General features: G+C 45.2%; 1 protein-coding gene across 2 annotated transcripts in view; it reads right to left on the bottom strand.

Annotated features, from left to right (window-relative positions):
* SBK1 (SH3 domain binding kinase 1) overlaps positions 1–23,568 on the bottom strand; it is a 92,890-nt gene extending 69,322 nt beyond the window's left edge. Inside the window, exon 1 of one of the 2 annotated variants that reach the window (XM_033963789.1) lies at positions 23,530–23,568. The gene's annotated coding sequence lies outside the window, so the exon portion shown is untranslated. Of the gene's footprint in view, positions 1–22,777; positions 23,452–23,529 lie in introns of those variants that run through there. The other variant, XM_033963788.1, reaches the window with a different exon arrangement.
* Positions 23,569–24,204: the final 636 nt, after the last annotated feature.

The following is a 24,204-nucleotide window of genomic DNA, read 5'->3' as shown; positions in this document are numbered from 1 at the left end:
CTTGGGTCCTTTGATGGGTCGCACCGCCTCTGAGGAAAGAGGAAGTTGCATCATCAGAGGCGGGCCATGACTCAGCAAAAGCCCCAAGGCTGCCTAAGTGAATCGCTGCATTGAAGCAGGCAAGTACTGAGAGCTGCTGGGAGGGAAGGGGAGGAAGCCACTGTTGGAGGCTGGGAAGCTGCTGGATAAAGGGAGAGCTGCTACTGGACCTGGAGGGAGGGAGGGAGAGAGAAGGAGAGATGCTGCTGGGAGGGGAGGAGGGGAAGAGAGGTACTGTTGGATAGGGGGAAGAGGTAAGGGAGAAAGGATACTGCTGGACAGGGGAGGAGCAAAAAAAGGAAGGAAACAGCTGGCAGGGAGATTAGAGGAGGGGAAAGAGTCAGGGTGGAATGGAGAAATCAGATGAGGGAAAGGGGAGAGACAGAGGAATGAGAAAGTAGAGAGAGATTGATGCTGGGAAGGTGGGGATAATCAAGAAGGGTATTACAACAAGAACAAAAGAAGTTATCCTGCCGCTGTACCGGGCAATGGTGCGTCCGCATCTTGAGTACTGCGTCCAGTATTGGTCACCATACCTTAAGAAGGATATGGTGTTACTCGAGAGAGTTCAGAGGAGAGCGACACGACTAATAAAGGGGATGGAAAGCCTTTCATACGCTGAGAGATTGGAGAAACTGGGTCTCTTTTCCCTGGAGAAGAGAAGATTTAGAGGGGATATGATAGAGACTTACAAGATCATGAAGGGCATAGAGAGAGTAGAGAGGGACAGATTCTTCAAACTTTCAGAACATAAAAAAACAAGAGGGCATTCGGAAAAGTTGAAAGGGGACAGATTCAAAACGAATGCTAGGAAGTTCTTCTTTACCCAACGTGTGGTGGACACCTGGAATGCGCTTCCAGAGGACGTTATAGGGCAGCGAACAGTACTGGGGTTTAAGAAAGGATTGGACAATTTCCTGCTGGAAAAGGGGATAGAGGGGTATAGATAAAAGATTACTGCACAGGTCCTGGATCTGATGGGCCGCCGCGTGAGCGGACTGCTGGGCGCGATGGACCTCAGGTCTGACCCAGCGGAGGCATTTCTTATGTTCTTATGGTCAGCAAAGAAATAAGGATAGAGACACAACAATGTTAGATCTTTTTTATGATTACTCTAGATCTCTTTGCTGATGAATGTAGTTTGGAAGGCCTGCATTAGGCATGGAAGTGGCCTAGTGGTTACTTAGAGCAATAGACTATGAACCAGTGAAGTCAAGATTCACATCCCAATTCTGCTACTGCCACTTCTTGTGACTATGGGCACTTTGCCTTATCTCCCACTGCCACAGGTACTCCAAATCCAAATTCTGCCACTGTCACTCCTTATGAACTTGGGTAAGTCACCATTACTGCAGGTATGCACATGGAGGGGCATTTTCAAAACATACATCTAAGTCTGATTTGGTCATATGGCGCTGGACATCTATACTCGGCAGTAATAAAATATCTAGAAATATATATTTTTTGAAAATCCTCTATCTGGATGTCCAGGTCATTGGGACACCCAGACTGTCAGGATGTCTATCTTTATACCACGTTTTCTAACAAAATTTCATCCAAGTACCAAATGGCCAGAACAAGACCATTTGGATGTGTGTGGGGCCAGTCCTGTAATGGACTGTCCACCCAGACACAGCAACCGAGCAGTTGGACACCTTAGAGGTCACTGCTGTGAACTTCACAAAAAGGGTGCCACATAAACATCTTATCAGAACTTTCTTACATGTTATGATGGGCTCCCCAAAACACCCCCCAAATCCATTACACCCACCTGTCTACAACCCCAAAAGCCATGTCTGCAAGTGGCACCTATATGGCAGTAGAATAGAGCTTTGGTGGGCGCACATTTTCCACCATAAATGTAGTAGCTAGACTGGCTTATGGGCCTGGGTCCTCCTCTCTGTGATTCACTAGCTCATCCACTAGGCTACTTAAGACACCTGTGTGCAGCTCTACTAGGATGCCCCATATCAGATGCTGCTGTTTTAGAGACAGGTATGTACCTTTTTGTTCTGATTTTTGTGTGGTGGAAGGGGGGGTCAGAGAGTACTTGATGCATGCAGTGGTCATATGGTCAGTTCGGTTATCTTTGTGGCACTTAGACCCTTCTACAACATGTCTAGGTCCAAATGTATAAGTTCCGTCCAGATTGTCTTGCAAAATGTTTGATTTTCGCTGCAAGACGTCCATGTCTAACCCGCCCTTGAGACTGCCCAAAGCCCAAAGCCCACCCATAACACATCTCCACTACACCCATCTTGTGCTCTGAACGTACAGAGGCTGGAACACCTTGTTAAACGTACAGAAAAATTATTTCAATTATTGGCACTTGGACGTCCTGGCGATTAAGTCATCCAAGTGCTGATTTAGGATGCTTTTTGGACGTTTATGTTTTTTGATTATGGGCCCCTTAGACTTCACGCTCTTTGAGGCAGGGACATATTGTATCAGAATACTTATCAGCACTGCCTTAAACCAGAAGAACTATAAAAAATGATAAGTATTATTATTAAATTGCTGCTGAAGCCTTTCAAGCTCAATATTCCATGTTGCTTTGCAACTAGAACATGGTTATTCTACTTTCCTACAGAAAACAAATCTTATAAGATAGATTTATATATATCCAAACTTTCCCCAAGGGGCTGAAAAGCAGTGAAGAACAGAAGGAATTCAACCAAACATCATAGCCTCAAACTTGATCTACATAATACATCAAATTTACTGCATCAGAAGATCCAAAGTCATACAAAGGATACCAGTATAAGGAACAAAACTAACATACTTGAACTACCTCAAAACTTAAAAATGTCTACAGTTTTAAATTTTATCAGTTTGGCATCTTGTGGAAATGCATTTCAACAAGTCTGTCTGTCTATCCCCTCTAATAACTTTTGAAAAATGAATCCAGTTTCATTCAGATTTATGCTACAGGTAGCAGAGCATTCAGTGACCCTGGCTTACTTTTTTTTCCGGTGCTCTCAAAGCCCCTGACATCTATGTAAGCCATGTTTCTGAGTCTTCTCCCTTAGGGCTAGATTCACTAACCTGCCCGATTGGGCCCAATCTGGGCAGGTCCGACAAATTCACAAAACTGCAACATGCAGATGAGGGCGATCGGAGGAACGCCCCCATCTGCTGGCATGGATCGCTCTATAGCGATCCCCGCGCATGCGCAGACCATCTTTAGATGGTCTGCGCATGCACTGGACCTCCGGCCTGGCACTTTTTTAAAACTTTTTTTACAGCCCGTGGTTTTAACCCGGGTTAACACTGCGGGGAAGGGTGTGAGAGTCGGGGCAGGCACGATCGGTTTGCTTAGTGAATCTAGTCCTTAGTCCTCTAATGCTAATGTGGGTTCTGAAAAAGTTGGGGGGGGGGAGGAGGGGGATAATTTTAACCTCCAAGGCACCTAGATTAATTGAGCAAAAAGATGCCTGTTTTGAACTTATTTTATACAGGCAAGTGGAGGGGGTATTTTCGATAGGATGCCCAAATCCAAGTTTAGGTGTTTTATGGAACACACACAAAAATCCAGTACCAAACATGCCCATTTTCAAAACTGCAAAAGGTCTCTTTTTTTTTTTTTTATTATTATTATTTATTTATAAATTTTTGAAATTTTAACAAGCATACCATCTTGTACAGAAAAGTGCAATCAAGAAAACATATCTTTGATTATTCTCAAGATTGAAAATAAACCTAAATTACATAAAAGGTAATAATTCCAACTTAATCGTACACTAGTCCTCAACAATGGATCCAAGATTCAGGAATTAGGAGTAAGTTTAGTACAATAACAAAATTAACCAAAACACGTCATCTGTGCTGAAAGAGAGCTTAATAATTAAGACACCGATGTTTCTCCTTTTTCAAGGCGCTTCATGGAGAGGAAAGCAGTCAAATGAGACGGTTCAAAGAAAATATATTTGAGGGAATTATACCTTATTACACACTTACAAGGGTATCTAAGAAAAAATAATCCCCCCATCTGAGTCACACCTGGTTTTAACAATAAAAATTCCCTCCTTCTTTTCTTAGTTTCTCTCGAAACATCAGGAAAAACTTGAATATGGAAGCCAAGGAAATCTCTGGATCTATTTTTAAAGAAAAGTTTAAGAATCCAATCTCTGTCTGGAGCCAAAGCTACAGTCAGTAAGAGAGTGGCTGAACTAGCCACCTCTCTATCAGATTGTTCCAATAAAGCAGTAACATCCAAAGGATTTTCCTGTGGGCCACCATCCTCATCTTTTTTTTGAGATTCCTGATTTTTTTTAATAAGCAAATAGTACACTCTTGACAATGGTGGCAGTGAACCTTCAGGAATTTTTTAATTTTCCAGAAAGTAGCGTTTTATCATTTCTCCTGGAGGAATTGAGACAACCTTTGGAAAATTAATCAAACGTAAATTGTTAAACCGACTATTGTTTTCAAGTGCTTCTAATTTTCTTCTCAAATTAAGATTATCTTTCACAATCAAGTCTTGGTTGCTCTTAAACATTTTTAAGTCCTTCTTTTCTTCTTGTATCTCAGTTTTTATGACTACAATGTCCTGTTTCACATTTTTAATTTCTTCCTTCTGAAGATCTAATTCTTTTTCCAAATTCTTTATCTGAGGACTGAGAGAATTGCCCAGACTAGAAACCAAGTCCCATAAAGATTCCAGTGTAACCTCTGGGGGTCGGATAGGGGCAAAGGAAAGTATTTGTGCAGTTATTTAGTTCATCTGATTGTTTTACCTCCCCTGTGCCTTGTAGACCCTTAAGCACAGTTGTCCCGGTCGCTGGTTCTTTTACAAGGAGAAGTTCCCCTTGTGCTGTTCCCTGCAGCGAGCCCTCCACTTCACTGGCCTCTCGGGATGAAAATTCTGCCTCTTCGGACATGCTCTCATCCCTCGGAGAGCTGGCTCCCAGCGGCAGTGGCTGTAAGGGAGGCGTCCTGACGTCGGGGCTCAGCGTGACATCTAGCCCGGGGGTATCCGCCGAGACACTCCTATCAGCCGGCGCTCCCAACGGGCGATTCCCCAAGCGGATCGACTCACTTTGGAGACGCCGGAAAATGTCGTCGACTGTAAAAACTGCGGGGCTCGAGCGCTGGGAGGCTCCACCAACGCTCCTACCCCTTCTCTTCGGATGTGTTTGTGTTCAGGGCATCTATCTTTTTGAACCATTTTTTTGGGGGGAAAAAAAAGTCCAAAACAAAAATGTGCAGAACAAACCATTGGGATGTAGGAGGGGCCAGCATTCTTAGTAGAATGACCCCACAGACATTTCAGCAGAATAGTGGGGTACCCTAGGTGGAAATGCAGTGAACCTCACAAAATCCCAGGTACACATTTCACTAAAGCCCCCTTATATTTATGTATTTGTTCATTTTTGTAGCCCATCCTTCCCAGGAGCCCAGAACGGGTTACAAGGATACATACACAAGTTTCCACTACACACGCTACAGTCAATAACATGCTACAGAAAATTAAAATCCCAATGAGAGAAAAGAAAAAAATGGAATGGGAAGGAAAGCAAATGTAATAAAAATTAAAAGCTAAAAGAAAACCGATGTCAAACTTACCGGTCTGTAGTTTCCTGGGTCACCTCTCGATCCCTTTTTAAAGATAGGTGTAACATTTGCTATCTTCCAGTCCTCTGGGATCTCGCCAGTTTTCAAGGATAGGTTGCAAACTCATTGGAGGATTTCCGCTATTTCGTTTCTTAGTTCTTTTAATACCCTTGGGTGGATTCCGTCCGGGCCTGGTGATTTGTCGCTTTTCAATCTATCTATATGTTGGAGGACATCCTCATGGCTCACCTCTATTGTCTTACCGGTAATCCTCATTTTGCCTGAGTATATAATCCCCACAGTATCAGTCTTTCATCAAAAAAGCAGGTTCATAAGAACATAAGCAGTGCCTCCGCCGGGTCAGACCATAGGTCCATCCTGCCCAGCAGTCCGCTCCCACGGCGGCCCAACAGGTCACGACCTGTCTGAATCGCCAGAAGGGGCCCCCTTGCTTCCTCATTGAAGTCCTATCTTCCCATCAAAGTCCTAGCCCTCCGGTCTTGCACATACACGACCTGGTTGGCTCTCTATACTTATTACCTGGTTAGCTTCTATACTTGTGTTACATCCCAGCACCTTTCTCAGTATCCCACGATCCCTTTATCCCTCAGGAATCCGTCCAATCCCTGTTTGAATCCCTGTACCGTACTCTGCCTGATCACTTCCTCCGGTAGCGCATTCCAAGTGTCCACGACCCTTTGGGTGAAGAAAAACTTCCTTGCATTTATTTTGAACCTATCTCCCTTCAGTTTCTCCGAATGTCCCCTCGTACCTGTTGTCCCCCTCAGTCTGAAGAATCTGTCCCTATCCACCCTCTCTATGCCCCTCATGATCTTGAAGGTCTCTATCATATCTCCCCTGAGCCTCCTTTTTTCCAGAGAGAAGAGCCCCAGCCTATCCAACCTCTCGGCGTATGGGCAGTGTTCCAGCCCTCTTACCAGTTTTGTTCCTTCTCTCTCTTTCTCCATTGCTACAGTTGCACATTTCCCAACTTGTAAATAATGCTCTTTCTGTGCTGAGTAGAAAACCAAGCACAAAACTCCAGAGGCATACTTAAACCGTTCACTTGGTATATACAGGGAGCTACCACAGCATTCCTGTGTAAACACAAAGACCAGTCACAGAAAGCCTCATGCAGTAGCAGGAGTCAGTCAAGTCATTTACCCATCAGGGATGCCAATCATACACTGAAGGAAGACAAGCTACACTTTATAATATAAAAAACCCCATAAAAGCAAACTGCTACTCTGGGTCACTCTCACTTTTCTGATGTCATAATCCATCTGAGAGCCTCAGGCACCTTCCTCACCTGAAAGATTCTCTACCTGGTGTCCGCAGGCAAGTTCAGCCTCGGGGATTCTTAATCCATCTCAGTGCTTCAGGCACCTTGCTTACCTCAGACATGTATTATCCATCTTAAAGTCTCAGGCATCTTCCTAACCTCAGATTCAAAATCCATCTCAGAGTCTAAGGTGGGCCTTACTGTGATCATTGCTGTGCTATCATGAAATATAAAGATATTTGTGCCTTATGAAGTCCATTTAATACCTGACATCAGCTCATAAAAATGATTCCTAAAATAGGTATTTTGTGGTATTGAGCAGGAATAATAATCACATGTATCAGACACATTGATTCACCAATAATTAGATCACTGCATAAGGAACTGAAAAATGTGAATAAAGGCAGGGTAATGGATTAAGAATTCTCTGATGGATGATCTTCCTTGTACAAAACTACCAGATGCAAAGAGCATTGTACAATGGTTATAAGCATTCATACAAATGAATTACTCAAAAGACTCCCTGCTAGACCTGACCTATGTTTTCCATTTTTGAGCAATCACCATTTTGCCTGCTAGAACTAGCAAGTGTGCAGTGCTCTGAGATTGCTTCCAGTCTCCCCAGCCTGAGATAAGGTCAAAGAGGAATGTGAATGGATTGTCAGCCCAATCATTACTTGTCCAGGTAAAAAAAAACCTACAAGTCTGCAAAATCCTGAGTGGTGTAGAATGGGTAGAAATGGATCGATTTTTTTACTCCATCAAAAATTACAAAGACTAGGGGACACTCAATGAAGTTACAGAGAAATACTTTTTAAACCAATAGGAGGAAATATTTTTTTCACTCAGAGAATAGTTAAACTCTGGAACACATTGCCAGAAGTTGAGGTAAGAGCGGTTAACGCAGCAGGTTTTAAGAGAGGTTTGGACAATTCCCTGGGATGAAAAGTCCATAGTCTGTTTTTAAGACAGACATGGGGGAAGCCACTGTTTGCTCTGGATCGTTAGCATGGAATGTTGCTACTTTTGGGGGTTTTACCATGTACTAGTGACCTGGATGGCCACTGTTGAGGACAGGCTACTGGGCTAGATGGAACATTGATCTGACCCAGTAAGGTTATTCTTATGTGCTTATTCCCAAAAGAAGCAAATGAGTGCTCTAAGGTCCTCTTGACCCTGAAAGGCAGCAAAGGATGGAGTTGGTCCAGAAGAAGGCTACTAAAATGGTGCATGGTCTTCATCATAAGGCATATGAGGCCATAAAAAGATCTTAATTTATATACTTTAGAGTAGCGGTCTCAAACTTAAACCCTTTGCAGGGCCACATTTTGGATTTGTAGGTATTTGGAGGGCCGCAGAAAAAAGTACTTAATATTTTATTAAAGAAATGACAACTTTGCATGAGGTAAAACTCGTTATAGTTTATAAATCTTTCCTTAATTGCTTCTGATAATTTCAGCTATACACAGCTGAAAGAAGCGCAACATTCAGAAAGTGAAGTTTAGATAGTTTTTCACTTTCTGCATGTTCTGGAATGTTGCCCACCTCACTGCTGTAACCATGCAAGCGCTTTCCTACATCTAAGCGATTGTCCTCTCCATTCCACCTCACAATCACATACAGATGCAGGAAAGTGCTTGCATGAGGTTACAGCAGTGAGGCGGGCAATGTTCCAGAACAATGGTAAGATACCGAGGGCCTCAAAATAACACCGGGCGGGCCGCGAGTTTCAGACCACTGCTTTAGAGGAAAGGTGGGAGAAGGGAGATATAACAGAAACGTTTAAATACCTAAGTGGCGCAAATGTGCATGCGTCAAGTTTCTTTCATTTGAAAGGAAGCTCTGGAATGAGAGGGCATAAGATGAAGTTAAGAGGTGATAGGCTCAGGAGTAATCTAAGGAAATACTTTTTTTACAGAAAGGGTGGTAGATGTGTGGAACAATCTCCCGGAAGAAATGGTGGAGACAGACACAGTGTCTGGATTCAAGAAAGCATGTGATAGGCACGTTAGATCTCTTAGAGAGGAAGAGATAATGGTTACTGCGGATGGGCAGACTAGATGGATCATTTGGCCTTTATCTGCCATCATGATTCTCTGTTTCTATGCAACACCTCTCATTTGTTCTGGCATTCATATTTTCCCCTTTCTCTGGACTCCAATATATTATATACCATATACTTATGGTTTGCTATGACCACTGTTTGAATTGTATTGCTGACTATGGAAACAAAGGTTATAGTTTTCAAGTTTCAAGTTTATTATGTTTTCTTGTCCTTCTAATTGGATGAACCATCTACGTGGCTTACATTCTAAAATAGGAAAATAGAGATTACTATATAACAATACAAAATAGTGAGGGGGAAGGGACAAAACTATTATAATTATAGCAGAAGAGGGGAAGGGGAGACCACAAAAGGTGCTCATGTTTACCCAAGGACTTGCTTCTAGCAGCAGAGAAGAGCGAGAAAGGTATTACATTACATTAGTGATTTCTATTCCACCATTACCTTGCGGTTCAAGGCAGATTACAAAAGGAGTTATCTGGCCATTTCCAGAGGAATTGTAGAGCGAGTTGCTTCAGAGAATTGGGACGAAACTTGCGGTGTTAGTTTGTCTTCAAGGATTTCTTGAATAGCATGGTTTTTATTTCTTTTCTGAACGATTTGTAGTCTGGGGTCGTTATCAGTAAACTGGAGAGTTGGTAGTCTAGTTTTGCTGCTTGTGTGGCTAGAAGGCCATCGTACAGTTTTTTTCATTTGACGTCTCTGATTGGGGGATGTGTGAACGGTTTGTGGGTTCTCCTATGTCTGGTTGAGGTAGTTTAGGTAGGCTGGCCTGTCTCCGTTTATGGTTTAAATAGTAGGCAGTAGAATTTGAATTGTACTCTTGCTTGTATTGGGAGTCAGTGTGAGTCGAAGTATGCCGCCATAATGTGGTCGTGTTTCCCCAGTGAATAGATAATTCTTAGCGCTGTGTTTTGAACTGTCTGTGTTGTTTTATTATGATTGCGGGGCAGGGGAGATAAGAGTATGTTGCAGTAGTCTAGAAGACCTAGGACTAGGGACTGGACCAAGAGCTGGAATTGTGTTCTGTCGAAGAATTTTCAAACTTGCCTAAGTGGAAAAGCTTGATGCTGATTAAATGTATCTGTAAAGAGAAACGTCTTTAGGTGTTGCTTGAATCAATCAAGGGAAAGTTGGGTTCTTAAATGGAAAGGTAATCCTTGTATGGAGAAGATAGCATGCCTAATGTGTTCGCTGTGGGTAGGAACAATTAGTCAAGTATACTGTAGCAATCGTATGTGTTCTCCCTTCCCCTTGTCCTTCCCTACCTCTTCCCACTTTTTCCCCATTTTCCCTAACGTCTCAGTTTTAGTCTTTGTTTTATTATGTGTTTCATTATTACCTGCTGTCTGTCCGGTGACCTGTTAAAAGTGCACGGTGACATTTGCGCACAGGACAGATGCGTGCTGCATATCAGGGCTTCCCCTATGCATTGTGAGGGGGTGGGGGAACCCCCCCCCCACACACACTAAACTTACAAGTACTTATGCTCCCATTGGGGGAGGTGTGGGGGGTACCCCCCACTATACTGAAAACTCCCAAAGAGCACAAAAATGGGAGTTTTCACTGTACTGGGGGGGTTCCCCCTAATCCCCCCCCACAACAGGAGCATGAGCACTTGTAGGTTTACCCACCCACACTCACAGCACAAACGGAAAGCCCTCAAAGCCCATTACGGTACCGTCTGTCCGATTGATTATATATACAATTTTTGTTTCCCCTTTTTAACTACTGTATGTAAACCGCCTTGAAGCCCAATTAGACGGTATATGAAATTTTTCATAAACTTAAACTTCTAGTTGGATGGTAGAAGGTAAGATGGCATGAGAGATAGGTTGGTTCTTCATAAGTATGTACTTTAAATACCAGAAGTAGAAGTAGTATTTTATAGAAAGTTCAATGAGATATGGGATGCCATATGCATTTAGTACAATAAGTACCTGCCTTGAAGAGTTTACAATCAAAATGGGTCTCCAAGGCAATGAAAGGTCTAGGGACACAAAGAGTAAAAAGAGTGGAAGACCTGGGATGTGAAGCTTTGTTTTTTGTGTTTCAGCCCATTTCTGTAACCGCTAGGCCACTCTTAGCACATAAGAACTCCACCAGGTTAAAGCAAATATATTCTTTCCCGTGTTAATCCCATCTCAAACTGAGTCAAATCAGCCAGCATGAAAACACTCTCTGTGGGGTATACAGAGCTAAATTATGCCTCAGCGGACGGAGAAAAAGCATGCTAAAATGAGATGTGGCCTATAACACCCAGCTTGGAAAAGAGACGGCTGAGGGGAAATATGCTTGAAGTCTACAAAATCCTGAGTGGAACGGGTACAAGTGGATAGATTTTTCACTCCGTCAAAAATTACAAAGACTAGGGGACACTCGATAAAGTTACATGGAAATACTTTTAAAATCAATAGGAGGAATTTTTTTTTCACTCAGAGAATAGTTAAGCTCTGGAACGCATTACCAGAGGATGTGGTAAGAGTGGATAGCGATTTTAAGAAAGATTTGGACAAGTTCCTGGAGGAAAAGTCCAGTCTGTTATTGAGAAAGACACAGGGAAAGCCACTGCTTGTCTTGTATCGGTAGCATGGAATGTTGCTTCTATTTGGGTTTTGGCCACGTGCTAGTGACCTGGATTAGCCACCGTGAGAACGGGCTACTGGGTTTGATGGACCATTGCTCTGACCCAGTAAGGCTATTCTTATGTTCTTATCCCTCTCCATCCCTGCTGCACTTGTTGAGAAGATGTTGAGAGAAAAACATTTCCCTACAGAGCAGTGGCGTAGCAAGTGTGAGAGGCATGCGGAGCGGTGGCACACACACGCCCCCCCCCGCCCACTTCTCCACCCCCTCCACATGCTCCTTCCCTGCTCGCTCCTGCCATGAGCGTGCCACTTCACTTCCCCATACGTTTGTAATGTTCCTGGCATGAGCAGCAACCCCCGAGCTGTTGTTGCACCAGTGTCGGCTCTTCCTGTAACGTCACTTCCTAGGCGTGGGTCCAGGAAGTGACATCAGAGGAAGAGCCAACGCTGGCGCAACAGCAGGTTGAGGGTTGCTTCTCACACCAGGAACGCTGCAGAGGTATAGGGGAAGGGAAGCGGCACACAAGCGCAGCAGTGGGGGTGGGTGGGCGGGGAAGGAGCGAGGACGGGTGCTTGTGCCCTTCCCAAAACAGCACCCGGGGTGGACCGTCCCTCCTTTACTACGCCACTGCTGCAGAGATCTAAAAAGGTCTGAGCTGTAGCTGAAGTAAATCTGCGCCCTGACAGAAGACACTCACTGAGGAATTCTATAAACAGCGCCCTGCTTAGGTGTCGCTAGGCACCCTAATCACAGCTGCCTAGCACTAGCTTACTGGTTTCCATTCTGAACATATTTTTAGCTGGTCTCTGAGGAGATGTTCCCATGGCATGTTTAAGTTAGGAAAGGACGACAGTGCTAAACGCATTCTCCCAACGCCCCCTGCCCCATAGCTACCTGCACCAAACACCAAGCTCAAACTGCTTGGCCATTTTCAGCACTCACCTTTTACACTAACTTTCTATTGTACAGTTTGCAACTCTTCAAACTATTTGAAAATTGTCCCTCTTATCATTAGCTGACATCCTTCAAATGCCCTGTCTCTGGTACCAAGGAAATGAACTGAAGATCCATTTCAGCCTGCTCAACTAAGAGGCTGGAATATTACGTTGCACAAGCAGAGTAAAAACCTATAATGTGGTACACCCTCAAAGGGAGATCCTCTTTGTGCTGACAATTATATTTTTGAGAGGATGCTACCTGTTCACACCTCGTATCTGCTAGAAGAGCCCAAGTGGAGCCCTGCTAAGAAAGGGCCCTTACTAACCCTGGATCAAGACAATTTTTTAATAGGCTTTTTTTTTTTTTTTTTTTGTATAGCCCAAAGACTTAGGTGTTAAGTTCTGCGCACTGTCATGCAGAAGGACCCTGGTTCAATCCCCAGGTCAGCTTGGGCTGCAGATGCCACAGAGAAGGTGCTCACAGCCCTTAGGTGAGGAAGGAGTTGGTGGCCAAATTCAGAGTCCAATGTTGCAGGGCTTTACCAGGACCATCCCTGCAACAACCACACTAGGTATGGTGGGATTGGGAGGGGGATTCAACATAGGGGAAATAATCAATCTCCAAGTGATTGAAGAAGATTTGTGGTGCCAGATCAAAACTGTCAAGTGAACCAGTTCCAGGAGGGGCAGTTTGGTCCACTCCTGGATTTCTGACACGCCCCTATCCTGGTGCATTATGGATCCTGCAGTATTGATACTGATGGAAAGAATCAGGGACTACAAATCCCACACTGCTTTGGAATATAAGTTCAAAGCTAGGACGGGCCAAAAATTCTCCTTCCTGGAACTGAATAGCTTGGAAATTGTGCCAGATCCTTGCCCTGGTTCTGACTGAGCTGGATAATTAAAGGAGTAGGAAGAAGGTAACAAGCCAAAAATAAAAAAGTGCTTTTTACCTTTTCAGGGTGGTCACTATGCTACAGTGACTACTGCTCATATTTCAGCCTACGAAACTGTGAGCAGGGCAGGCTTCTGAACATTTGTCAAAGAACAAATAACCCAGATCTGTGGAAAACCTAGGATCTCAACTTAGTGTAAAGGGGAAACATAAGAATTGCCATACTGGGACAGACCGAAGGTCCATCAAGGCAGTATCCTGTTTCCAACAGTGGCCAACTGAGGTCCCAATTACATAACTAGATCCCATGTAGTAAAACAGATTTTATGCTGCTTATCCTAGGAATAAGCAGTAGATTTCCCCAAGCCATCTCAGTAATGGCCTATGGACTTCTCTTTTAGGAACTTAACCAAACCTTTTATAAACCCTGCTAAGCTAACTGGTTTCACCACATTCTCTAGCAACAAATTCCAGAGTTTAATTACACGTTGTGTGAAGAAATATTTTCTCCAGTCTGTTTTAAATCTACTACTTAGTAGCTTCATTGCATGCCACCCAGTCCTAGTATATTTGGAAAGAGTAAACAAGTGATTCATATCTACCCTTTCCACTCCACTCAGTATTTTATAGACCTCTATCATATCACCCCTGAGCCGTCTCTTCTCCAAGCTGAAAAGTCCTAGCCACTTTAGCCTTTCCTCATAGGGAAGTTGTTCCATCCCTTTTATCATTTTTCATCACCATCTTTGTTGAGATATGGTGATCAGAATTGCACACGGTATTCGAGGTGCAGCCATACCACAGAGTGATCTATTAAGTGTAAACTGAGCATTGTAAAAAAAAAAAAAAAAAATCTTCATGTAATTAAAGGAGTTTCAGTTGAAAATAACTCATTTTTCCAAACATTTTACCACAGGACTACTGCTTTAAAAAAAATTCAGTAAATTTTTAATAAACATAAAGATTTTCTGCCATCCTTTGCTTATGGGAAAATTAAAAGAACCCTGCCCCCCAAAAAAAATTATGTCTCAAAACAAAAAATAGATTTGCATGCAGAACACCTGAAGAAGAAACCCATACAGAAATATGTTGGCAAATAAAGGCCAAATGGCCCATCCAGTCAGTCTATTCACAGTAACCATTAACTCTTCCTCTTTCTAAGAGATCCCACGTACCTATCACATGTTTTCTTGAATTCAGACACAGTCTCTGTCTCCACCATCTCTTCCGGGAGACTGTTCCATGCATCTACCACCCTTTCTGTAAAAAAATATTTCCTTAGATTACTCCTGAGCCTATCACCTCTTAACTTCAACCTATGCCCTTTCATTCCAGAGCTTCCTTTCAAATGAAAGAGACTCGACTCATGCGCATTTACGCCATGTAGATATTTAAACATCTCTTTCATATCTCCCCTCTCCCGCCTTTCCTCCAAAGTATTCATATCGAGATCTTTAAGTCTGTCCCTTTACGCTTTATGACGCCTTATGACGAAGACCATGCACCATTTTAGTAGTCTTCCTCTGGACCGACTCCAACCTTTTTATATCTTTTTGAAGGTGCGGTCTCCAGAATTGCACACAATATTCTAAATGAGGTCTCACCAGAGTCTTATACAAGGGCATCAATACCTCCTTTTTCCTATTGGCCATACCTCTCCCTATGCACCCTAGCATCCATCTAGCTTTCGTCGTCACCTTTACAACCTGTTAGGCCACCTTAAGATCATCACATACAATCACACCCAAGTCCCGTTCATCTGTTTTGCACATAAGTTCTTCAACCCCTAAACTGTACTGTTCCCTTGGGGGTTTTCAGCCCAAATGCATGACCTTGTATTTCTTAGCATTAAATTTTAGCTACCAAATTTCAGACCATTGTTCAAGAGTCACTAGGTCTTTCTTCGTGTTATTCACACCATCCGGGTGTCTACTCTATTGCAAATTTTGGTATCATCCGCAAAGAGAAAAGGGGACCCAGACCCATATGCCACCCTAACTAGTATACCTGTGGGGGAAAGTGTGAGCCCACTAAAACCCTCCTAAAACCCAATATACCTACACAGAGGTGACAACTGCCGGTATAAGGGCTATTGTGGTAGTACACAGGTGGGTACAGTGGGTTTTGGAGAGCTCATCATATAAATATATGGGGATTACAGTGAGAGGTGCACTTGGTATCCTTTAGGTGAAGGTCACACAGCAGTGCCCCCTAAGGTGCCTCACTGCTCTGCTAGCATGTCTTTGTAACCAGTGAGTATAAATGGTGGCCCTGCTTACATCCAAATGGCTTGGTACTGGATGTTTTTAATTTGGACCTTTTTTTTTTTTTAATGGCCAATAAAGTTTGATGTTCTAAGGGCCAAAATGTCTAAATAGGTCATTTTCAAGAAAAAGAATGGTTATTTTCTCCACCTGATATTTGGATGTTTTCTGGGAAACATCCAAAATCAGACTTAGATATCCTATCAAAAATTCCCCTCCATGTATTTAACCAGGTTAGGGCTCATGGAGAAAAAAGTTCATAAAAGATTCCAGGTTGGTGACTGGAGAGAAAATCATCAGTGGCACTATACTTGTAACTTGGCCTAACAGACGATATCACAGTCCAGAAAGATTTCCATTACCGCCGGAACCAATCTACCTACCACAACACTGCAGGTGTGGAAAAAAAAAAAAGACACTGCTGATGTAGAAAACAATTCTGCCCAGTGCTATACATTATAATTAACAGCAGTAAATAGCTCCACTGATTTTCTCCGACTACAAACTTCATCCAAAATACTCGTATTATTATATACCAAGACAGATAGAGAAAGGTTTATTTACAGTGAAGTTAGTTGTCAAGGAAAAGCATTATATATTACTTTGGGGGAGAATTCTGTGCAAAAACTTGCCTAATCCCTGCATGAAAATGGAGTAGCTAATGGTTAGTGCAGTGGACTGCGATCCTGGGGGAACTGGTTCAATTCCCTCTGCAACTCCTTGTGACCCTGGGCAAGTCACATAACCCTCCATTGCCCCAGGTACAAAAAATTTGGATTGTGAGTTCACTAGGGACAGAGAAAGAACCTGTATATAATGTGTACAGCACTAAGTACATCCAGTAGCATTATAAAAATGATTAGTAGTAGAATGATATTTTAAAATTCAGTGTCCTTTATCTATAATAATAATCCTGTAAGCGCGCATGTGCACTTAGGGGGATGTGGGGACCCGACATATGCTGTGTCCGTCCGTGGCCGTATTAGGTGGCTTGAGGCGCATGCGCCAGTTTGGCGCATCGGGCAACATGGAGCGGCGCTGGCGGCGGCTGGCAGGAGGAGGGCTCATGGTCCTGCCGCTGCTGCTCCTGTTCAAAGCAGCCTGCACGTCGCCGACTCCCCCCCTCGCGCTGCTGTTCAAAGCGGCCTGCTGAGGTTCGCGGCCGGCTGTAGCGAACCTCGCAGGCCGCTCTCCACATGGTAGAACGTTCCCTCTGACGCAATCGCGTCAGAGGGAACATGCTACTGAGGTGGACAGCGGCCTGCAAGGTTCGCTACAGCCGGCCGCGAACCTCAGCGGGCCGCTTTGAACAGGAGCAGCAGTGGCGGCAGGAACCATGGATGGAGGGAGGGGGAAGAACGAGAGGGGAAGAGGAAAAAAGAAGGGCCATGGAGCAGGCAGGAAAGGGGGCTGTTGTGGTGAGAGGGTTGTGCTGAGTGCAGACAGTAATCATGGTGGGGAGGAACAGAAAGGGGCCACGGAGCAGGTAGGCATTGCAGAACAGGGGGAGAGGGAAAGGGGGCTGCTTTGGCAAGCAGGGGGGCCAGGGAGACAGACAGACAGAAAGAAAAACGGACAGACAGGGGACCAGGGAGAGACACAGACACAAAGAATGACAGACAGACAGCGTCCAAGGAGAGAGAGACAAATAAAAAAAAAAACCAGACATAAAGACATCTACTCTGGGCGGCGGGAGGAAGGCAGTGCTGAGCGCTGCTGGCAGTGGCTGCCAGGAGGAGGGCTTCGAGCCGCAGAAGACTGTCCCCAAAGTCCATGTAGAGAGTCGGGCCAATCTCTCCTTCCTCATCGACGCCGAAGACGCTGCAGCTGGGGCAGTCGGGGCCTCCCCCGCCACGCCCAATACACCCAGGTCCCCACTCCCACTCCCTCTCACGCTCTGAGCACTCACGATTGGCTGAAGGGTGTCGTGCCGGTGCTGCAGGTACAAGAAGCTGCTTTTGTTGGAGAGGTATGCTGGGGGGCAAACAGCTTTGCTCAGGGGGGGGAGACAGAAGGGGGCCATGGAGAGACAGTCAGGGAGAGGGAAAGGGAGCTGCTTTGGAGGAGGAGTGTGCTGGGGGGCAGACAGCTTTGATCTGGGGGGGGAGACAGAATGGGGCCATGGAGAGACAATCAGGGAGAGGGAAAGGGGGCTGCTTTGGGGGAAGGGGTATGCTGGGGGCAGACAGCTTTGCTCTGGGGGAGCGGGGGCACAAAGACAGACACGAAGAATGACACACAGGGGGCCAGAGAGACAGACAGAAAGGAAGACAGACAGCCAACGTCCAAGGAGAGACAGCCAGTGTCCAAGGAGAGAGAAACAAATAAACATAGACAGACAGACAGCGGCCAAGGGGAGAGAGAGAGAAAGAAAGAAAGACAGACACACACATCTATTCTAGCACCCGTTAATGTAACGGGCTTAAAAACTAGTTTCTCTATAACACACAATATAATCACTACCTTTGAGTGATAATTAATTTAAAGTTCACTTAAGGTTATTATTCACAGATGCATATTTTTTACATTTTGAAGAGTTCCTCCATCATCAGTGCTGGCTTCTTCCTCCCCAACTCACTTTCCCAGGCCCGACTACAATGTCTCTTGCCCTATCACACCCCCCCCCCATCCCCACCCCCAGCTCTTTCTTGATCTCTAGGCTTGACTCTCCCCAATTCACTCTTTTTGCCCTTTAACTTGATCTCATATCCCACAGGATCTCCCTTTTCCCCTAGGTTCAAACCCCCCCCCCCCCTCCACTGCCTTCTCTCTCTGTCCCCTCCAGGCTCTGACCTCCCCCTCCCCCCTTTTCTCTTTCCCCCATCTCCACAAGAACTCAGTTCCCTGGTTTTCAGTCTACCTCTGCAAGAGATTTAGGGCTAGATTCACAAAACTTACCAACCGTGTACCGATGGTTTTGCGATCGTTTCCCGACCCAATTCATTAAACAGCTGTGAAATGACATGCATAAGTAGGAAGCCATTGATTCACTAAACTGAAGAAGGAACAGCGATTGGGATTGCCGATCCGAAATGAAGCGACTGCCGAGGACCAGTGGCTACTTCCTTGCCAACTCTCCTGCTCTCTGCCGCTCTGAAATCCCTGAAATCTCCCTGCTCTCTGCCACCCTGAAAACAACCATCAACATACAAAATAAAAAACTGTACATATGCATACTCCCCCCTCCCCCCCCCTTTTTATATATTGTGCAAAAATGCGAGCCCATGGTTTTAACCCGCGGGTTTAAAGCGTGTTCTGTTTTGGCTGCAAAGTGTGTTCTGTTCCATTTTGCCTGCAAAAATTTAAATGATTCCTTTCGGGAGCTGCTCTGTACCTATGCCACCCCTCCCCCTTTGTTTTGACCTCGCTTGTGCGGAGAGCAAGCACTTGCGCGGATCGTATCTACAGCCAACCAGGATGGTCTGCACATACGTCACAATCGCTCTGAAGCTATCCGTGGGGCGTGCATCCAATCCACACATGCAAACGAGGACTCTTAAGTGAATCAGTCACCTGGCAGAACTCGGCCATGAATCGCCCAACAACGATCCGGACCAGTGAGTTTCGTGAATCTAGCCCCTAGTTCTCTCTCTCTGTGCAGCTTACTGGTTCTCTCTGCACCCACCCAAAGTTTAAACTCCATGCCCTTCCCCTCCCAGTTCTCTATTCCCATCTGCCAGCAAGGCCCTTTGTTTGCTCTCACCGATCGTCTCTCAGGCTTCACCCCAGCATTGCCTCTCTTGCTGTCTCCCGGCTGTGGGGCGTCACTGCTACTGCTCATGTGGCCAATACTGTCTCACTCCGTGCTTCCTCCTTCCAGCCACAATACTGTAGACCCTAATGCCAGTTCTGTAGTCTCCTCCTTGCAGCCATCACTATGTAGACGTCTACAATTCTCAGCAAATTCAATGTTGCAAAGTTGCACAGAAACAGAACTCTCCCAGGCGCGTACACGCACTAGACAGCATAATTTCCATATAAGAGCAGTATGTGAATTTTTTCTTGCTGCTCCTCTAATGGTGTGTAAACCCCTATCACTGCCGACAGCATCAGAATGGGATGTCAGTTTCCACACTCTCGTCTGCTGCCGGTCTCTGGAGCAGAATGTCAACAAAATATTGAGAACACTTTCCATATTCATGAACACTAACACAGCATCAGATGTCCATTAAAGATGACAAACAACTGGATGAACAGCACGGAAACATAAATGCCCAAAGAAAACCATCCCCCCCCAAAATGAAAGCCCGTGACTTAAAGTTACCTGCCTGCTATTAGCTTTTAATGTCTACACTCTACAATAACACCATGGAACCTGTATGAAAGATACATAGAGCAGCCTCTGAGGTAGGTTAATCTGGCAGGTTTTAATAGGTGGGCTGCACGAGACCTTCCAAAAGAAACAAGCAATAATTACTGGTGCAATTAGCACATCATACTTGTGTATCCTGGGGCACAGAGACTTGCACAGTGTCAGGGAAACAAGTCACACAGCTGGAGTACCACTAGATCCTAGCCTCTTCCCAAATGTTCAGTGCTATGGACCCAAAGATTCAGGAAGACAGAGAGGACGTGAATATTATACAATTTAAGTTTTTAAAACTTTGCCTGCTGCTTGTGAGATTGGCAAATAATAAATGCAATACATTAATACACGCACACACCCCTTTTACAAAACCATAGCGTGTTTTTTTAGTGCCAGCTGTGGTGGTAACAGCTCCGACGCTCAAAGGAATTCTATGAGGGTGAGAGCTGTTACTGCCACGCCCGGCACTAAAAACTGCACTACGATTTTGTAAAAGGGGGGAAGGTAAATGAGGTAGAAATCTTCAATGCAGATAGTGTACGCTAACTTGAAGGAATTGGTAATCTATTTATTTATTGGGATTTATGAACCGCCTTTATGAAGAGATTCACCCAAGCCGATGGACACAAGGTATATATAATTCAACATAAAACTTACAATTTTTGTTAACAGCATCACAGTAGTAAAAAGACCAAATACAATGAATGAGGCAAGTCAAAATCAGTAAACTGAAACTTCATAATAGGACTACCATGAAACAGTTTCAAAAATATACTTATTAGCAGCACTGAACTTCAAATATATATTATTGTTAAATATGATAGAAATTCAAGTGAGGTATCTAATTTCAATTGTTAATTTATTGATACACTTGATGTAAGATGTAAAAATGAATAAAGATTTTTTTTAAAAGAACTTCAAATAAGATATGACACCTACTAAAAGGGAAACATAATACTTATGAAGCATGTGATAAGCACAAATCAGAACATTCAAAAAACAAAGATATGACGCTAATGTTCTTCTATAATACAGCTTATCCTATAGCCGAGGGGTTAGATGCAAATATTAGACAGTGCGCTGGAATAAACAGATGGGAAGCTAAACTCAAGACGTGGTTTATACAGTTAATGTATAAGGATCATTTAGACAGTGTGTGTCCTGGTGCAGAATGAATGTATGATCAATCACCCTATGTACAGTATTATAAAGGCTTGGGTGAACAGCCAGGCTTTCACCTGCTTCCTGAAGTAGAGGTATTCTGAAGTAAAGCCTGAATGTGGCTCTTTGGATGTGCTGCCAATGACCCGCATCCAGGTCTCTTTGTCCGGCGCTTCCAGCCTTTGCGTTCTGCCTTTTGCTGCCATGTCCTTTGCCAAGAAATCCATCTCAATCGTCTGGCTTTCTAGGAAAACAAGTATCATCCCTAAAGGCCATAAGCAGAGCTGTGAAACCACTCAAATCATGCTAGGCATGATTATTGTTCCAGTATCATGGGACAGCGCCTGTTTATGTGTTCCGGTGCCTTAATTCATTTTTTGGCCTCATTAACCGTGATACTCTGGATGGGGCTCTTGAGGGCCCTTATTAAATGACTTTAAGAATACAGAGACACCCATTGCAGCAGTTTGCCAGAGCCCTTTGTTAGAAAATTAAGCGCATACACCGCCAGATCACCCCAAAATAATAATATTTAGAGAGTGTCCTTCACCGGCCTGCAATTTTAATATAGCAGCAATGGAAACACCTTTGAACAGGACCCAGCTGTGCTAATAGGAACTTACGGTGTTAGAACTGGCTGCCACGGAAGAAGGAAATCAATGAGTCCTTTAGAAGCGCAAAATCAATGCTTTCTACTGGTGTGAAAAACCACAGGCAATATGATACTGCTATCAACAATACCAAATGTGTAATATGCACTAGCAAAAGGACGCTACCATGTAATTTTGTTAAAGAGAGTGAAAGGGGGCTGAAGGTTAATTTGACGAAGAGCAGAAGGGCTCTTGTGTCTTAAGAGCAAGCACAACCATTGGGACACGACTCCACACTCCCAGACCAGGCAGACAGGAAAGATATGGTCCCATGCCCTGCATATGAAGGGCATCTTTGCATTTAGGGAACACTCGGTACCCCTTTATCTCCTCCCTAATCCAGGGGCCGCAGGATACCTTTTTCTTTAGAGGGCCACACAAATCGATGCTGATGCTGTGTTGTGGAACATGTTGGCGAGGGCCCAGTGTAGGGTTACCGTGTCAGAAAAAGGAGGCTGGATTCAGGCATCCAGGTTTTACTTCCAGTGCTCTCAATGGAAGTAAAAACCTAGATGTCTCTCTATCCATCCTCCTTACTTTCAATGAAAGTAAAACCCGGATATGTCAATCCGTCCTCTTTTTTTTCTGGAGCCATATGATAACCCTAGCCAGTGGTCCTCTCTATTCCTAATCTCTATCTACCCCCCCCCCCCAAACACACACCTACCTCAGCTTGACAGCATTTTTATGAGTCTGAAAGGCCAAGCACATATCACTCACCTCTCAGGCACATATTACTCTTCGGATAGGGACACCCCCATACACAGATCACCCACTGCACGTGAAAGACTGGGAGGGGGGGGGCCCCCTCATTCATTGTCCTTTGTGCTAACTGGGTAGGTAGATGACACAGACGCAGCAGGTCCCTGTAACGTAATAATACAAGGCCCCTCTGTACGGACCAGGCTGGGAGTCCATATAATACTGTAGAGAGAGAGAGATGGACGCAGCACCCACCCCCCACCCTGGGACACAGAAGCTGCAGGTTGTTGCAGCCGGAGGGAGAACCAAAGGGAGGGGGGCATCTCCTACCTGGGCTCGCGGGGGGGGATCGTCCTACAGGGACACTCGGCTGAGCTCCTCCGTCCCCTTTGTTCTCATTTCCAGCCCGATCTCGTCGCCCTTCTTTAAGGTCCGGGGGGGGGGGGCAGCGATTCTCCGTCTCCCTCGCCTCTGCCGCCCGTCCTTCCACGGCTTCAGCGGCTGCCCGTCGAGTCTGCGTGTCCCGGGGGCTCCGGGCTCACCCCCATCGCTGCAGCCGCATGGCCGCGCGCCACGAATTGAGGAAGGGAGGGAGGGAGGGGGGGGGGAACAACAGCCGACTGCAGCCCCCCCTCCCCGCGACACACCTGCTCCCTCGCCTCCGGCAGCCGTGCCCGGGTCCCCTTCGCTGCCTCGCCGACTGAGCCGCCCGCTCGGCGGCCGCCTGGGTCCTAGCGCCCGCCCTCGGCCGCCGATCTAGGTCAGAAGCGGCGGGGGGGGGGCTCGTTTCGTTTCTCTCGCCGGTCCCTCTGGCTGCGCGTCTGTAACTAACGGAGCGGAAGGGAAGGCGATCGATGGCACAAAAGGCGACCGAGTGGCCAGGCGAGGGGAGTCAAAAGGCGGCTTTCAAAGGCAAGGCGAGCAGGCAGAGTTCCCCTGCAGGGTGGCACTTGCTCCTTCGGAAGCATTGGAGGAGGTGGGCGCAGCTGGGGGCCATCGTGTGTTCGAACGAAAGCCCTGGCCCCAGAATGCTGAGAGGCATTAGCGTTTCAGTTCCTAAAAATACTTTCACCAGTCCTCACCTGTTCCACCCCTTTTGCCCTTCTTTCTCCTCCACTGCAGGCCTCGTCCTCCCCACTGCCCCCCTCGCTTCCACTATCATAATCTCCCTACTCGATTCCCCTCTTATTTCTTTCTATAGGTAGATTGTTTCTTCTATAATTACTGAAAGCCATTTACAACATAACTTAAAATACATTATTGTGCATAACCATACATAAATATGCACAAATTATAATGCACAGTTACCATAAGGGGCCACCTAGGTATACAATCCAGGATGCCCCTGCTAAACTAGCAGTAGAACCCCCACATAGGTTAAAAACACAAGATAGGGCCAAGTGCTCATTTGTGAGTGATACTGCTGAAGGGTTAGAAGGAAAAGTGTGCCTTTTTGCAGATGATATCAAGATTTGTAACAGAGTAGACACCGAAGAGGGAGTGGAAAATATGAAAAAGGATCTGCAAAAGTTAGAGGAATGGTCTAATGCCTGGCAACTAAAATTCAATGCAGAGTAATGCATTTGGGGATTAATAATAGGAAGGAACCGTATATGCTGGGAGGAGAGAAGCTGATATGTACAGATGGAGAAAGGGACCTTGGGGTGATAGTGTCCGAAGATCTAAAGGCGAAAAAACAGTGTGACAAGGCAGTGGCTGCTGCCAGAAGGATGCTGGGCTGTATAAAGAGAGGCGTG

Source organism: Geotrypetes seraphini, chromosome 11, assembly GCF_902459505.1.
Source record: "Geotrypetes seraphini chromosome 11, aGeoSer1.1, whole genome shotgun sequence".
NCBI lineage: Eukaryota > Metazoa > Chordata > Amphibia > Gymnophiona > Dermophiidae > Geotrypetes > Geotrypetes seraphini.
Note: the sequence above shows the minus strand (reverse complement) of the source record. Positions and strands in the feature narration are given on the sequence as shown.